At 38.4% G+C, this 16,979-nt stretch overlaps 1 protein-coding gene across 3 annotated transcripts in view; it reads right to left on the bottom strand.

Annotated features, from left to right (window-relative positions):
- Positions 1–16,979, bottom strand: part of PLCL2 (phospholipase C like 2) — a 196,343-nt gene that overhangs the window by 140,522 nt on the left and 38,842 nt on the right. The window lies entirely within an intron of this gene.

Genomic DNA, 16,979 nt, shown 5'->3' with positions numbered 1-16,979 from the left:
TCATCTGATTTGCGTTTTCTAGAAATCACTTTGGCTATGGGGCAACTTACTTTAAATAGGGCCAAAAATGGAAGAAAAAAGAATAGCTAAGGGGCTAATGCAACAGCAGATTGAGAGGTGATTGGAGTTTTTAACATGTGATGAGTGAAGGAGACATGAGATAACCCAGTGATGATATCAGCAGGCAATAGAGATAAATGTGAGAATCATGACCATACAGCAGGGAGTTAAAGCTGGGAGTATGGATGGCAAAGTGTTGAGAACAGGGGGCTAAGGACTGAATCCATGGCAGCCCCCTTCTCTGAGTAGCAGGAAAAGGCCAAGGAGGTCAGAAGGACAGGACAGCCGCAGGCAGGGTTAGAAGCAAGCCTACAGAGTATAGACGTGGAAGCCAAGGGCTCGCAGCATGAGGAGGACTGCAGGTCTTCAAAATTAAAAGCAGCAGCAGGTCCAGTAGTAGCAACTGCAACAGCACTGTTTAGTAGAAGTAGGAGCAGCAGTCATCCCTCATGAAGCACTTCCTGTGGGCTGGCACCATGTTAAGTACATTGGACACTTTATAATACATATCACATATTCATCACGTTTGATCTTTATAATAAAAAAGCTATTATCATATATTATATGAGGTTTAGACAGGTTAAATAACTTGCCTGATATCACTCAGTTTGTAGCAGAGCCAAGATTGGAGACTCTATCCTATCTGATGCCAAGACCTATTTTATTTTTTGTTTTTTTCTTTTTCCAACTTCTATTTTAGGTTTAGGGAGCACATTCTGTGACACAGGTAAATTGCATGTTGCTGAGGTTTGGTGCATGACTGATCCTGTCACCCAGGTAGTGGGCACAGTATCCAATAGGCAGTTTTTCAACCCACATCCCCTCTTCCACCCTTCTCCCTCTAGTAGCCCCCAGTGCCTACTGTTGCAAGGCCTACTTCAAAATAACTCAGTTTACAACAGGGAACTTAGTTGTGGCCTTTACAAAAGCAAATGCAAGATCACACAGTTGTGGGAACACAGGAAAAGAGACAGTAAGGGGAGAAAGAGAGTAGACTTCACTTTGATTAAAAAGGACAAGAAGGAAACTAAACAGAGGAAGAAAAGACTGGTTTCAGATGTGAGAAATGAACAGGTTCAGGGGCTGCAAGGAAAGTCATTCTAGTGAAAGTTTTTTAAAGAAGAGGCAGGAAGGCAGCAAATCACACTGCCATGTGTGTACCTATGCAACAATCTTGCATGTTCTTCACATGTACCCCTAAACCTAAAATGCAATAAAAATGCAAAAAAAAAAGAAGAGGCAGGAAGGACAATGGGGAAGCGAAGGAGCCAGAACTCGATGGAGGTGCTGGGCCGCCTGGAAGGACATCTGGACGAGGGAGGGTGCTGCCTAGGAACTTCACACAAGATAGTAATCCAGACATCCCAGGGCTTCCTGTCATTTCATGTGTCCTTTTCTTACTTTCCATGGTCTCCTCCAAACCACATTCGTTTAGGGCTTTGAATGCCACTGTCTCACATATGGAATTTTTTGTTTTTATAGTATGACTCTTCTTTAGACCCAAATCCCTCAGGTACCATCCACACCACTCATGTGCCTGGGTCTTCCCCTCTGTTCCCCCACTGCCCTGCAAGGAGAATAGATCATTTCTTCCCCTTTTACACTGTCCCAGCAACAAAAATTTTTTCTGAGGTTTTCTAAAATATGTTAGCAGGAAAACAGGGAGTGGAAATAATTTAAAGGATCTCCCCAATAAAAGCTGTCCCCAATATTTTGTGCAGTGTAATCTGAATGAGACCTGGATTTTTTTTATATTCAGAGGCTCTACAATACTATCCTCATTTTTGTTCCACTGAGGCTTAATCCATCTTTATAAATTTTATTCTAAAAATAACTATGTTTGTATTGTTTCCCTTAATTTTAACACTCTTCATGCACAGATCTGATCGTTTTCACATTTATTTATGTGTTTGTGACCTGCTTTGTCTACAGGTATCTGCCTAGCACAACAGACACCCAGCACAATATTCACAAATAACTGTAGAATGAAAGAGTCTCTCTTTAAACCTGCTCCCCTGAAGACCACCTCTTTCAAGGCAGTCTATGTAATCATAGATCTGGCAAAGCTTAGTGCTAGTAGCAGAGCTCATACCCATGACTTTGGCCTCATTAGTTCCAGGTCCTAATAAACTCAACCAAAAGATTTTTCTAAAACAAGCATTTAAAGATAATAAAAAAGCATTTACTAAATAAAGTATTTAAAGATAATAATCCACAGGATTTCTATTTGTTTCCATATCGACAGACCTTTCAAACTCTAGAAGCCTAAACACTAGTAGTTTGGATCTATCCAAATTCCAACAGCTACTAGACTCTCACCCTAAAACAAAACATGATGCAACAGCATGTGACTGCCCACTTACCCTTAGCTAGCTACAGGGGCAATGGTGCTTTCAACATTTACACATGTATGGGCCTTAGCTGATTTTCAGGAAGCCAAAACATACAGCATAGATTCACAGTATTTCTAGGAATGTTTATATCTAGATGGAGACAAGGTCAGATGACTCAAGGAAACTATATAGCTAGCTGTTAAGTTTTAAAAGTTGAATAAAAGTTAGAGACAAAACCAGTATCCTCCCTCAAACACTTAAATACATTTTCTTCATATTTCTGAATTCTTTTGCTCTAATTTGGGAATAACAGTGTCAGCTATCTCTGTTTCAGGTACAAACATGAAAGCAATAAACAGAATGGAAATCCTTGATTTAAAGAACTCATGCCTGGGTGGAACACAAACAAAAGGAGAAAAGGTACAGGGAAAAGAAGCTCAAAAGACATTTTGTGCTCCCTGCATTTCCAAGGAGCTTCCAGCTATGACATCCTGGTGTCCATCCTATCATACTGCTTCTCAAGCTATCTTTGCGCTATACATGCAACAAAAAAATAGATGACTATTTCCTGGTTTCACATAGAAATGCATTCAAATAAGGGACAATTGAAATCTGTTAGGGAAAGAAAATGGTTAATGCACAATCTTCCGTAAGTATACAGTCTTCCCTTAGCCTATGGCTTTCCCCTTCTACCATCCAGTCAACTCCCACTGCAGATACAACATGCTAAGGCTGAACAGAAAGAAAATGAGGATGGCTGAGGCTTCTTGTATTTCTTTCCAAACGCTTTCTTGCTTTTCTATAATACCTCTTCTTTCCTCTGTCAGCAGTGACCATTGAAATGATCATTGGAAGCTGATTGTAAATCTAAGTTCTAATTATTATTTTATAGGCCTTTAAAACTGCATTACAAGGTATTTTATACAGTGTATAAATAGTTCATCTTAATTATCCAAAAGCTTTATAAAATCATCAACAATTTTAAAGAACAGATCGAAATATGATTAATTGCTTGTCCAGTGTAAGTGAGGCAATGTTTTTGGCAGAGATTTATAATTCACTCCAGTTCAGTAATTAGTAAAAGCACATGTAATAATGAATTAACAGAACTGCATTATATAGGTAGTTATGCTTGAAAGCAGTACTAAAAATTATGTAAGACACATACATTTTAATATGGAACATCAAATTATACATAAATTGCCACCTTTCAAACCAACTTTTCATAAAGTAATTTCTGTTGCATTATTTAAAAAATCCAATTTAAAACTGTAACCTGTTATCCAAAATTAATGCAAGTACATTTGCTGCTAGAGACTGAGTCTGTAACGTGGCTCTTTTGGCTTTCGTTTGATTTGTACTCTCAGTATTTATAAAACAGAAGCATCTTTTAAAATCGGCAACAGGGAGGGGGAAATTGAACCATATGCAAGGAAAACACACGCCACTAATTTCTAGTCAAGCGTATAACTTGGGAGTCATTAAAACATTCAGTCAAGTAAGGCTTTTGTAACAAGTTTTGGCTGATTTTCCAGATTTTCCACAGCAGGTAGGTGTTTCATCTGCATTGGTCAACCATCCATAGAAAGCCACAACAGCAAATCTTATGTGGCCAGCACAACCTAGAAGGGCAGGTAGATATTTTAGAAAGGACGTTTCCTGTTCTTTTATTTATGCTATTAGCAGAGCAAACTACTAACTTTAACAACCATAACTGATTCACCATAGAAATACCATATGATTCCTGCCTTTTACCTAAAATCAACCAAGATCAGTCTTTCTAGAAAATAACCTCCCATATTCTCAACCTGTCCTCAGGACTCAGTTCACTGATTTCATTTCAATATAACAAATTGTGTTAGTGCCTTGGAATGCTATGTAATTTAATTATATTTTCATGAAGTTTAGTTAGAGAGTTCCTCCTAGTAGCCTATTATTGCTCTGAAGACAAATTAGTTGAAAACAAACCATATAAAAGTCAAACACAAACTCTAATCTGACTAATCCTGCCTCCTCTGCATTGCTTATGCCAGTGGTTCTCAACCTGCTTAAGGGGACAATTGGCAATGCCTGGGGACACTTTTTTATTGTCATTGCTGATGGGAGTGTCACTGGCATTTACAGAGATCAGTTAGTGGGTAGTAACCACGAATGTTGCTAAACATCCTATAATACAAAGGACAGCCCCCCACAAAAATTATCCAGCTCAAAATGTTCCTAGCACTGAGGCAGAAAAATCCTGGACTATAAAGATAAGATTGAAGGGTTAATATGTACACGTGGACAACATCAGAAAACCTGTGCTGTTATGAAGAAAAAAAAAGAATGGCTTCCAATATCCATTTTTTCATGATCTCTTATGTCAAGAGTAGTCGATTCCAGCCTTGCTTTTTGGAAAAATATGGCTTAGCCTGCTGAAAAACAGTATTGACAAAGTCATATATTCATTTTCATACTTAATATCTACAGCCTTAAAAAAGAACTATGTACCCCAAAATTATCTCCCCAGGGAAACAACTTTTTGTTCTTTCAGGAATAAAATTACACACAGATTTTCCAAAAATTCATGTGAAAAGACAAACCTGCCTGCTTGTTTGCTTTTTCTTTCTTTTTTTTTCTTTGTTCTTTCTTCTTCTTCTTCCTTTTTTTTTTTTTTTTTTTTAAACAAGCTGGCAAAAACACAGAGAACAGACAAACTACAGAGTTTATCAAACAGATGCACATGGCACTCTGGGTAGACTGAAAGCCACCAAACTCCACCTCACTCTTGCAAACAGCACTTACTGGGAACCAGGGCTTCAATAAAGAGCCGACGGTCAGGCTAATGTGGACAACACAGCCACTTTGAGCCAAGCACATACAAACAGTCCCATCACCAGACTCCATCTACATTTATCCTAAGAGAATTGGGCAGTGCTTTCTTTTAGGAAAAAACAATTGAACTCCAGAATTTGAAAATAAAAAATTTCCATTAGGCACCTAAATTACTTCTGAAAGTTTTCGGAAACGTTTATCTTGCTGCCAAATGATAAATGTTCAGGACTGTGGCATTTTATTTCCTAAGATTCCTTAAGTAACTCTGAGGCTTTGCTTTAGTACTGTGGTCAAGACCCTACAAATTTTGGTCTTGTTCTGATGGCCTCAAGAGAATGGGTTGTCTTTAGATGTTCTACACAGAAAGGAACCTACAAACATACAAATATTAGGACCACCATGGACCTGAAAAGTCACTTTGATGTCAATGAAATGCAGATTGCACTATATAAACCATTGGCAATACTTTATAAGCTGGATCCTGGACTTACTCATGCATTGGATTTCTCATCTGTGGATTTCAAATATTCTATTCTGAATGGGTCTTGGGAGCCATTCTTTTTTTTTTTTTTTTTTTAAATAATGGCACAGGTTTCCTGATGTTGTCCAGGTATAAGTTATTAGTCCTTAAATATTATATCTCTATAATCTATCAACATACAAAACATCAAATGTCCCAGAAATTCCAATATTATTACATCTATTCTCTAAGACTGCTTCTGCCACACAAATGCATTACAATTCTTTGTTACATAGACTAGGTTATCCCAATTTTTGGTTCAGAAGAAAAATGTATTATGAGGAAAAAAAAGAGACAGATTCCTATAACACATCTTATATCTGAAAATTCCTGATGAATTAAAGACCAGAAGGTAAAAAATAAAAATAAAAGTAAATATTTATATAAATCCCAATATTTATACCTCAACTGGAGTTGAGGAACAATTTTCTTGACTGAACTACAGGCATAAAGCATGAATGAAACATTTGATTACATTAAAAAATCTTTCTGATCAACAAAACAAACAAAAGCATAAATAAATGAGAGAAATTCTGCAACAAATAGAAAAGACAAAGAGTCAAGCAACTTAATATTAATAGAGCTCTTAGAAATAAAAAAGACAAAGATAAACAGCTCAGGTGGAAAACAGCAAAAATATGAACATGCAATTTGTGGAAATATAATTAGTTAATAAGCCTGAAAAAACTTCAACCTTGCCAGTACTCACAGAAATGCAAATTAAAACAAGGAAATGTATTTTCTGCCTATTGGATTGGTGTCAATTCAAAGCAATAATACTCAGTGAGGCTGAAGCTAGTGTCCTAATTGATAGTGGACATGTAAATTGGTATATCTGCCTTTTCGGAGGCAATGTGATTGACTACATTATTAAAAGATTTCTAAATCTTTTCTTTGACTCAGCAAGTCCACTTCCAGGGTTCATCCAAAAAAAAAAAGAGGATGGCCTCCCATAGCCTTATGTCCAACCTCTTTGACACTTGTGGAGAGCTATGGTGATTCCAATGCCTGATTACCTTGCCAGTCTCCTCCCCACCCCCCGACAGACACAATACTGAATGGGCCGTGATGATCTCTGGGAGTGCTGCTGATCCCTCTCCTAGAACACAGTTCCTCACACTATCCTACCCTTTCCTAACCTATGCTCCTCACATTCTCCAGGGCTCAGCTTAGCAGGTACTTCCTCAGAGTCAACCTCTCCTGCTTCTCCAGCAGCATTTGAGTGAAATGTAGCTCTTAGGCACCTACTGTCCACAGCATCCTGTATTTACCCAAAACCACAGCACTGGCCACACTATGGATTTTACTGTGAGTCATTAGTTTACAGATGTCTCAGGTCGCTTCTATCACTGCGTGACCTTTTCAGAGGACACAAAAGTCTTTGCATGCCGAGTATCTAGAGCTCCTTTCCTTATTCATACACCAAGCCTTTTTTCTTTTCTTTATTTTGAGACAGAGTTTTTCTCTGTTGCTCAGGCTGGAATGCAGTGGCATGATCTAAGCTCACTGTAAACTCTGCCTCCTGGGTTCAAGCAGATTATCCTGCCTCAGCCTATCGAGAAGCTGGGATTATAGGTACCCACCATCACACCTGGCTAATTTTTGTATTTTTGGTAGAGATGGTTTTCACCATGTTAGCCAGACTGGTCTAGAATTCCTGGCCTCAGGTGATCCACTCACCTCGGCATCCCTAAGTTCTGGGATTATAGGCGTGAGCCACTGCGCCCAGCCATACCAAGCCTTTGGAGGTCCACAACACCAAGAACGTTTCTTTCGCACATGTTCAACTATTCTGTAAGACATACCCTTGGGGTCAGTTGTCTGAGAGAACAAGACACCAAGCAGCAGATGTATTGAAGCTGCACATTTTATAGACAATTTATGTGGTTCTTGTGTCCTTGTTCTGTCTCCTTTAAGACTCATCAGATGTGATTTTTTTTACCTGTTTTGGAAACAGAACTCCTGCATAGTTCTCTTTATTCTTTTATCTAGGACAAATTATTAATCCTATCAACAGAGCATATTATAGGGCAGCTTTCACTAAGATGAGAATTTTATAACAGCTCCTTCATTCCAGGAACTTTGGTAATAAAGATGAAAACCAACCTAAATATTTCTCAAGAAACTGGCTAAATAAATTATACATCTATACAATGGATTATTGCACAACCATAAGAAAAGAATAAAATACTGACTTGGAAAACATCAGGAAATAGTGTAAGGTAAAAATAAAACAAAAAGGAAAACGCTGAACAATATTCTAATACGTTGCGACAGGGTATGAAAAAGCAGGCACATGCATACCTGTGCTGGTTCATGAGTCAAATACCCCTGGGAGGACACACTTATGGGAAGGGAAACTGAGTGGCTGGAGCCAAAATGGGAAGAAAGGCCTTTTCCTGTATAATCTTTTACTGTTTGGCTTTGTTGGTATATTTCATATTTCAGTAATAGCTTCCTTTGGATTTTTGGTTAACTAAGTAGGTATGAGTGTTTGACAAAACTCTTTAGAGGAGAAGCCCAAAGACGAATCCACCACTCCCCAAATGAATCAAAACAAACACCTTACAACTACCAGCACCCTTGAATGAGGCTGTGGAGAGGCGGCAGTGCTGTCTTCCCGCGCGGTGATGGAGCATGTTGCAGGGGAGCACCGCTGCCTTCTCACTCGGGTCTGCTTTGCTCCTCTTTTGCAGTCCTTCACTCAAATTTCCTGAGCAGCAACCACTGTAAAATACTTCTGCTGTCCAATAAGACTTAGAAACTATGAAAGTTTCTTCTCATTAAGTGGTGTTGGAATCAGCCTTAAAGGAAAAACAAAACTATGACTTTCTAAAGCCAAGAGAACTAACTACAAATTCTGCTTTTGTGTCCCAGGATATTAGAAAAAAAATGAATGGATGAACTAAAGAAAAGAAGAAGAAGGAAAAAAAAAAGAAAGAAAATCTTCTCCAACAGACTTCTCCTTTTCCTTTGACTTGGAACAGCCATCAGGGCAGGACGGAGAATGGGGCTGTTTCCTCTTCATCAGTACTGGGCTACAGGTTCCATTTACATCTAATAAGTTGTAAGTCATGCCTTAGATTTGTTTTCCCTGCGGCTGAAAGATATGTTCAAGGGAGTAATACGCTCTGGATCTCCTGTATTTTCTAGCACCCATCAGCTACCATGCGTTATCTTCTCCCCATATAAACTAGCATATGGCTGTAGAGAGAAGGCCCTCTCCCAAAAGAGAACTGCAATGAAGAGAGAGAAAATTCAGCAGAAATCCCAAAGAAAATATGATAATTATGAAACATCTTCTTGTCTTATTACCAAGATGAAAATAAATGCTTCCAAACAAAACTACTAAATTTAATTATCAAGTGTTTAAAAAGTATGCCTTTAATTCAGTATTATCTGAAACATGGATGAGGACTAATAGTACTCAAAACATGTTTAAGTGAGAAGAAAAAATTCAATCTAATTGTCTTAGGAAAACATCAGGTGAAATAATATTTGTGTTATTACCAAAGGATGTTACTAACCTGAAAGAAAGATAGATATTGAAAAGTTAGTCCTTGAGACAATGCATATGCTAACAGCTGATACTACCTAAACTACATAGCAGAATGGTTTTCAAATCCAGGCCTAAGAAATACATATAAATTCATATTCAACTAAAAATTAATTAAGAGCTATCCTAATTCTGGCAGCCATAACAAATTACCATAGACTGGTAGCTTAAAACAACATAAATTTGTTTCTCACAGTTCTGGAAGCTGGAAGTGCGAGATCAGAGTGCCAGCATGATCGGGTTCTGGTGAGGGCACTCTCCAGGCTGCAGATGGCCACCTTCCCCTTGTATCTTCACAAAGGCAGAAAGACAGTGAGACAGCTCTCTGGTCTCTTCTTATAAGGGTACTAATCCCATTCATGAAGGCTCCTCTCTCATGACCTAATTATCTCAAATCATTACATTGGGGATTATATTTCAATGTATGAATTTGGGGGGGTCATGAACATGCAATCATGAGTTTATTCTATGTCGGAAGTTACTCAGTGTCTGACACTATACAAGATGCTTTCACATCCAATATCTCATTAAGTCCTTAAAATATCCTTGTCGGGGAGGTATTATCTTCATTTGCAAGGGAGAAAACTGAATCTTAAACACGGAGAATTGCCTGGGGTCATTCAGGTAATATGTGGGAGCAACCGAACTGGAACCTCAAACTCCAAGACCAATGCCTGTTCTCTATAAATAATATTTGTGAAGTTTTCTTTCTATGTCTTAAAGGCAACAGTTGTTAGTTAAAATGCATTTAGACAGAACATTGACAATGCAACCAGGTTATTCTGTCTGCTAATAAACTCTCTATTTAAATTGTTTTTATAGGAACAGAACATTTACGTGCTTTTTTCTAAGAGAGAGGAGAGAATGAAGTGGGAAGAGAAAAGGACTAAAATGAGACCAAAGAAAAATAAGCATTTATTTAATTGTTCTTCTATTTCATACATCTTTTTCTAATTCAAATCAATTAAATATAGTCAATAGCTTTTGTGCTTACCTATGTGCCAGACACGAATCTCAGTACAATCTTGGTTCCTACTCTCAAAGATCTCAGAATTTAGCAGAAGAGCCAGACCTTCAAATAAAAATTTGCCACAAAGTTTCATGAGCATTAGAGTTAAAAAAAAAAAAAATGGCAATCCAGAAGAAGAAATGAACGCAGCATCCTGGGAAGGAGGCTCAGAGAGGAATGTCTTGCCAAGGATGTAGTATTTGGGCTGAGGAATGGGAACTGGCCAGCAGGAAGCATTATCTTCCAAGCAGAAAGCACTGGAGGTGAAGATGGATCCTACCCTACTACCTGCCTTTACAAAGGAAATAGCAGAGACTGACATACCTAGAACACCATCTTGGAAAACAGAGTAGTCAGATGTACATTGGAGTAAGCAAAAAGGGAGATCAAGATGGTGCCAAGATTTCTTGCGCATATCATAAAGAATGTCATTAACGGACAAAGGAACTCATGCAGGAGAAGCAGACTTAAGGAGAAAATCATGAATAATATTTGAGACCTTCTGGAGTTCAGGTACTTGTAGGAGACCTCCACAAAGCATAAGAAAATAAGAGACTCGAGATTAGAAGGGATGATGGAGTTTACAGATCTGAGAAGTCATCCCTTAGGGAGTTTACAGAATTATCACTTGTTTACTACTCTAGGTTCAATTTCCTAGAAACAATCAGAGGCTGAAGAAGGCTATATCACAAGAAACAACTCTGATTTGTAGTAAAAACCCTAGGAGTTTAAGAAAACAGTACACTGCAACTCTTTTATTTATAGCAGTTCTGATCAAAACAGACATATGATCAGCAAAGGTCCTATTCATACATTGGTTGGACTATAGATCTACAGATAGAATAAATAACAATTAGGAGACTTTCAAACACAGCTGTTGCCAATATTGGTTCTTCCCTGGAGTATTTGAGGGAGGGCCATTGTTTCCTCTCAGCCACAAGCATTAACGTACTTGGAGTGCTCCCTCAAATTTGGGTGTTCTTGGAGTGCTCCCTCAAATTTGGGTGTTCTTTCATCTATTCGTGAAATCTCGCCTGTCTTTAAAACGAGGGAAACAAAAATAGGAACCCATGGGTTGTTTTCTCAAGTTAAATGGAGAAATAATAAAAAACATACCACATTAAATGTTTTATGCTAAAAGAAAAAGGAATAAACTAGGAATCTTTACTGCACAATAGCGCTGTTCTAGGTTCTGAGACAGAAGCCACACTAGGCGAATTCTGGCTGCACAATCCTGCTCTAATTTGAAAGTCACAGGAGTCTTGTGTGTCCTTGGGCAAGTCACCTCCCACGATACTTCTCCATCTCTGAAAGAGAGGCCTCTGTCCTCCCAAGACTATATGAGAGCCTGTGAGAAGTAATCTGTGGGACTTATTAGAAGGTCTTGGGAGAAATCTGTAAACAAAACCCAAAGACCTCAGGGCTACGAATTAGTATAGTATCAAAACGCATAGCAGCTATTCACTAGTTCCTTTCAATGTAAGCATGAAGCACCTTCTTATATTCAAACAGTTCAAATAGTAGAGAGCATCTCCTTTCTTCAAGTTTCAGAAGGACTCAACTTCCCCAGTCCTCCAAGATTTGGAGATGGTTGGAATTCCTTCTGCCCAGTACAGGAGACTGGGCAGGAGGAAAGTTCGCTATTCCTGGTCAGAAAAACACCACATCAATGGTCAGCAGAAAAGGAGGAGATGCTGGAAGATGTATCTGTGACCAGAGAAATCAGGAAAAGAGCCAATGGCTGCTGTTCAATAGTTAGATTTGGGAGGCTTTCTCTAAAAGTTAGTGATTGCCAAGTGAGTTGAGTATGCATTCCAAGCCGACTCCCAGAGTGTCTGATAACTTCACAAGAAGGCTCAGATTCTTGCCTGTCTTCTCAAAAGTCTTTTTGGGAGACTTCTCTTTTCTTGCCTTTCAGGATTTAAAAATATGTTATCATCATAGAGAGAAGGTCAAATTGGTTCACTAAACCCTCATTTTCGGGAACCTACAAATCTGAACCCTGGTAGCCTCTATAGGCTCTGAGGCAAATCCTAGTGCAGGGCAGCTTCCCTTCTGGTCCCTGAGCCCCATTCCCTCTTCTCTCTCTCCCAAGCTCCTTGCTTTCCTAGTTGTCTCTCGCTCCTTGCTTAGCATCACTATCTTCATCTCTCCTGGCCTCTCACCCTCAGCATTTAAACTTCTCAAGCCTCTCCGGTGGTTTTCTTTTAAGCCAGCATTCAAATTCCAAGTCTCCCCAGCAGCAATCACCACTGTACCCACCCCCCCCGCCCTCCCACCGCCACCCAATCCCATTCACAACTAACCTTGAGAAAATTTCTAAACTCACAGCCTCTACTGTTTCGCCTCCCACTCACTCTCAAACCATCTGTCCCTCCACTGAAATGGATTTTTGCCAAGGTCACCCACAACCTCCACAATAGCAAATTTAATGAATGTTTCTGAGTCCTCATGCCATTTGATAATAAGGATAGCATCACCCAATATTTACTAAGCATTTCTTGTATGCCAAGCATGGTACTCCATACTTCTCATATGTTAGCTAGGCTTCACAACCAGTAGATGAAGTAGGCTTTACAATTATACCCCTTTTATAAATTGAGCCTTTGTAAAATAATGTAACAGGTCAGGCACCAAATATCACACAACCTGTGAGCTAGACAGTTAGGATTCAAACACCAGTTCAGCTCCAGAGCCCAGGCCCTCAACCCTGCAGGTTGCGGCTTCCTCTCTGTAGCACCAGACTGCACCCTTTGCTTGGCTCTGTATTTTCTCCTATATCCTTCTTCGTCTCTATCTGGGGCTGCTCTTCCTTGGTGCACCCTTAAACATGATGTCTCCAAGGTTCTATACTTGGCTGGAGGACCTCATCCCTGGAGGACTCTCATAAAATCCCTTGCTTCAATTATCATACACAGAAATGCAAAATCATCCTCTGTAGGCAGCCAACTGCCTGGTCTCCCAAACTGGTCTACCTCCACAGATGCCCCAGCTTTGGCATGTCCAACATGGACTCAGCTCATCTACTGAATTCGAGTGAAGTGTCCCTCTGAGGTGCTCTCTCAGCATCCTGGAGGGCCTTCCTGCTAGCAGTAACCACACTGTGTTGTAGTTACTGGATCTGTCTGCCTATCCTGTGTATCACCATTGTCTCCCCAGTGTCTAACACAGAAACTAGCATGCAGTACATGCTCACACAGTAATTATGAAATGAAGTAATGCAGAGCCTTTGGCTGGTCATGTAACCTCCCTAGACCTCCATTTCCTCACCTGGAAAATGAAAGAGTTGCAGCCCAGGGACGGGAGTATGTTCTATCCTGCAAGCTGCCTTTGAAAAACGGGCTGCTGTTAAATAAGCTGAGACATGCTGCACGTTCGCCTCTTGGCAATTCATTTTAGATACCACATTAAAAGCTCTGACAATCCTTTGTTGTTGTCTAAATAAGGATTTCTCAAATTTACTTGACAACAGAATCTTTTCCTGGAGTATCCCAGCCCCTCCAACATGAGTGTTGCTCTATGGAGTGTACACTTTGGCAAACCCCAGATCAGTGGTTCTCATTGAGTGTAGTGTGGGCAGAAGAAAGGAGCAGGTAGCGGGAGCCCTGCACTACTGACATTTAGTGGATAGAGCCTACATCCTATAATGCACAGAATAGCCCCCACAACAAATAATTATCAATGCAAAACGTTAATGGTGCCCAGGTTCAGAAACCCTGTGCTAGACCAACTTTTATGACCCTTCCAGCTCTTAAATTTCTGATGCCACCAAGTCATAAAAACTTGTTGATGCTCCAGACACAGATAATGGGACATTTCATTTAGAACAAAGACTAAGCAACGATGCATTCCTTTTAAACTAACAAAAAAGGTTTGATTCGAATGTTTTGTAACCATCCCTGACAATTTTCATATTTGTCTTCTATTGTTTATTTCATGTGTTTTTGCATTTTATTATCAATCTTTTATCTGCAATGCATTTGTAGCATGATATTACGGAGCAATCACTGGAAAACATTCACTTTATTTGGTCACTATTAAAAAATTAAAGAGAAATGTGACAGTTTACACCATATTGCGCAATCAGATGTTTTAGTAAAGGGTTTACCCAGTTCTTCCTTAAAGGATAACTTAAAAGTAGTGGGATGACAATTTTGTTTAACATTTCACTTTAGCTATAAAAAAAAAAAATTAGTCTGTGTTCAAATTACATTTGCTTCAGGGAAGAAAGAAAAGAAAAATAAATTGCTTTAAATTAAATACGTATCATGGATCAAATGAATAACTAGCAAAGAAAGATATTAAATTGATTTTTTTCAGCCACCCACTTCCCATTCTTCCTTCACCTTAAAAAAAGGTTTTGATTATAAATGATTTTGTTTGCTAGGTTAAAAATTTGATAACTGTATTAAAATAGGCTTTGTCTCTAAGTAGTTTCAGAGAATATTTGAAGACATTATTTATCCTGCAAAAACTGCATTTAAATAATGATATAACAGTAATAATAATCACAATAGTTAACATTTATTGAGCACTTAGGAAATGCTAGGCAACTGCTTTGCATACATGACCTCATTCTAATAAAGGAACGCCGAGATACTGTTAATCCCATTTTACATTTCTTGAAGTTTTTCTTCAAGAAAAGGCATGATTCCTCAAAGTGATACTGCTAGGAAGTAGCAAAGCCAGCCCTTGCATCTGTCTGATTCTGGAGTATTTGATTATGAATAATGGGCTTTTTTGTTTGTTTGAGAGCAATTTAAAGCTGATTAAACAGAAATGTCAGTTATCATGAAGAATCAGCAAAAGGCTTAATTCTGATGATCATGGCAATAATACTCAGAAGCCCTGGGGAGGCTGATCAAAGAAAAACAATTTTAACTGCTTTCATGCAAACATTCTCCTGGCAAACTGTCAGCATTTGAAACATTTCATTTACAGAAGTAGAAGTCAATATGGCCCACTCTTTTTCTCCATGAACTTAAACTTGTCACCTCAAAAGCAGATTGGGCTGCTTTAGAAAACAATCTCACAGTTTTTGAAAAAATTAAATACAGAGTTACCATAGAACCCACCAATTCCACTTCTAGATATATACCCAAAGAGAAATTAAAATATACATCCACACCAAAATGTGTATACTAATGATCAGAGCAGCCTTGTCCATAATTGCCAAAAGGTAGAAATAACATTCATGTCCTTTAAGTGATGAGTAGGTACATTGTAGCATATCCATACAGTGGAATGTTACTTAGCCATAAAAAGGAATGAAGTACTGATACATGCTACAACATGGATGGACCTTGAAAATATTATGCTAAGTGAAAGAAGCCAGTTAGAAAAGGCCATATATTGCAAGATTTCATTTATGTAAAATGTTCAGGATAGGAAAATTCAGAGAGACAGTAATTTAGTGGTTGCCAGGGGATGGGAGTGACTGTTACTGGGCAAGGTATGAAAAGAGAAACGTAAATGTTCTGCAATTAGATAGCGTTAATGGTTGCATAACTATAAATACAATAAAACTATAAATACAATAAACCTAAATGTATGCTTTAAAAGAATAAATTGTATGGTATGCGAATTGCATCTCAAAAAATTAAAAATATCACATTAGATAGCAGCAATAAAAAAAATGAGCAATAGAGCTCATGTTTATAACTTAAACTGGCTAAGATAAATATATGTGCCAACGGAATTTTAGAATTCTAAGTGAATATGCTGGTTAACCATACTGGCTTAAATCATTTTACATTTAAAAAATAAAAATAAACCTCTATTCTGTAGATTTAAATTACATATATGTTACATAAAGCTGACTAAAATCTAAAATCCTGACCTAGAGGTATATTCTAATGCCTAGTAAAAATCACTGCTTTAAGAATATTATGGTTATTAACAATCATTGACTTATATTGAACAATGCTGATTCTGAAAACGGGGCAGTGGCCCTTATAGAGTGAAAGGGGAAATCTATCATTCTGAATCTTCTGTGCCAATGCCCTTTAACTGGCATAGTCCAACAGAGGGTGACTGCAGATTGTAGAAAAGGTTAACTAGCTAGGGCCAAGTGCATGCTCAGGAAAGACCTGAGATACCTCTAAACTCTCACCTCTGGCTGACCTCCAGGCTCTGTGCAAATAGGAAGTGATGGCTAAGGCAGAGCTGTAAACTGCCTGGTTCAGTTCAACATATACACAGAACCCAACTACAAAGACCAGGAGTTGTGTGTGCTATTTTGTCCCAGGTGTTTAAGGAAATTTCTGTCAATCACTGACTGACTGCTAAGCTAATAGAACAGAAACTTCAATGGATATATATGACAAGGAGTATAGACTTTACAAAATTAATACAGAAACATCATGAAACAATCAAAAACAACAACTCAATAAGCAGCAACAAACCCTGGGGAGTGGGGGAAATCTCATTTCCAGAGTTGCCACATTGTAATATTAAAAATTACAATTTTCAACAAAAAACTACATGGTATGCAAAGGAACAAAGTATGGCCCATACACAGAGAAAAAAGCAACTAGTAAAAACTCCCTGAGAAAACACACACATCAGATGTTCTAATCAAAGATTTTAAATCAACTATGCTAAATACACTCAAAGAGCTAAAGGGAACCACGTACAAAGAACTAAAGGAAATCATGAGAATGATGTCTCACCAAATCATGAGAATGA

The sequence above is a fragment of the Sapajus apella genome, unplaced genomic scaffold (assembly GCF_009761245.1).
Source record: "Sapajus apella isolate SASKATOON/1434 unplaced genomic scaffold, GSC_monkey_1.0 scaffold4, whole genome shotgun sequence".
NCBI classification, from domain to species: domain Eukaryota; kingdom Metazoa; phylum Chordata; class Mammalia; order Primates; family Cebidae; genus Sapajus; species Sapajus apella.
This window is presented reverse-complemented; position numbering and strand designations above follow the sequence as displayed.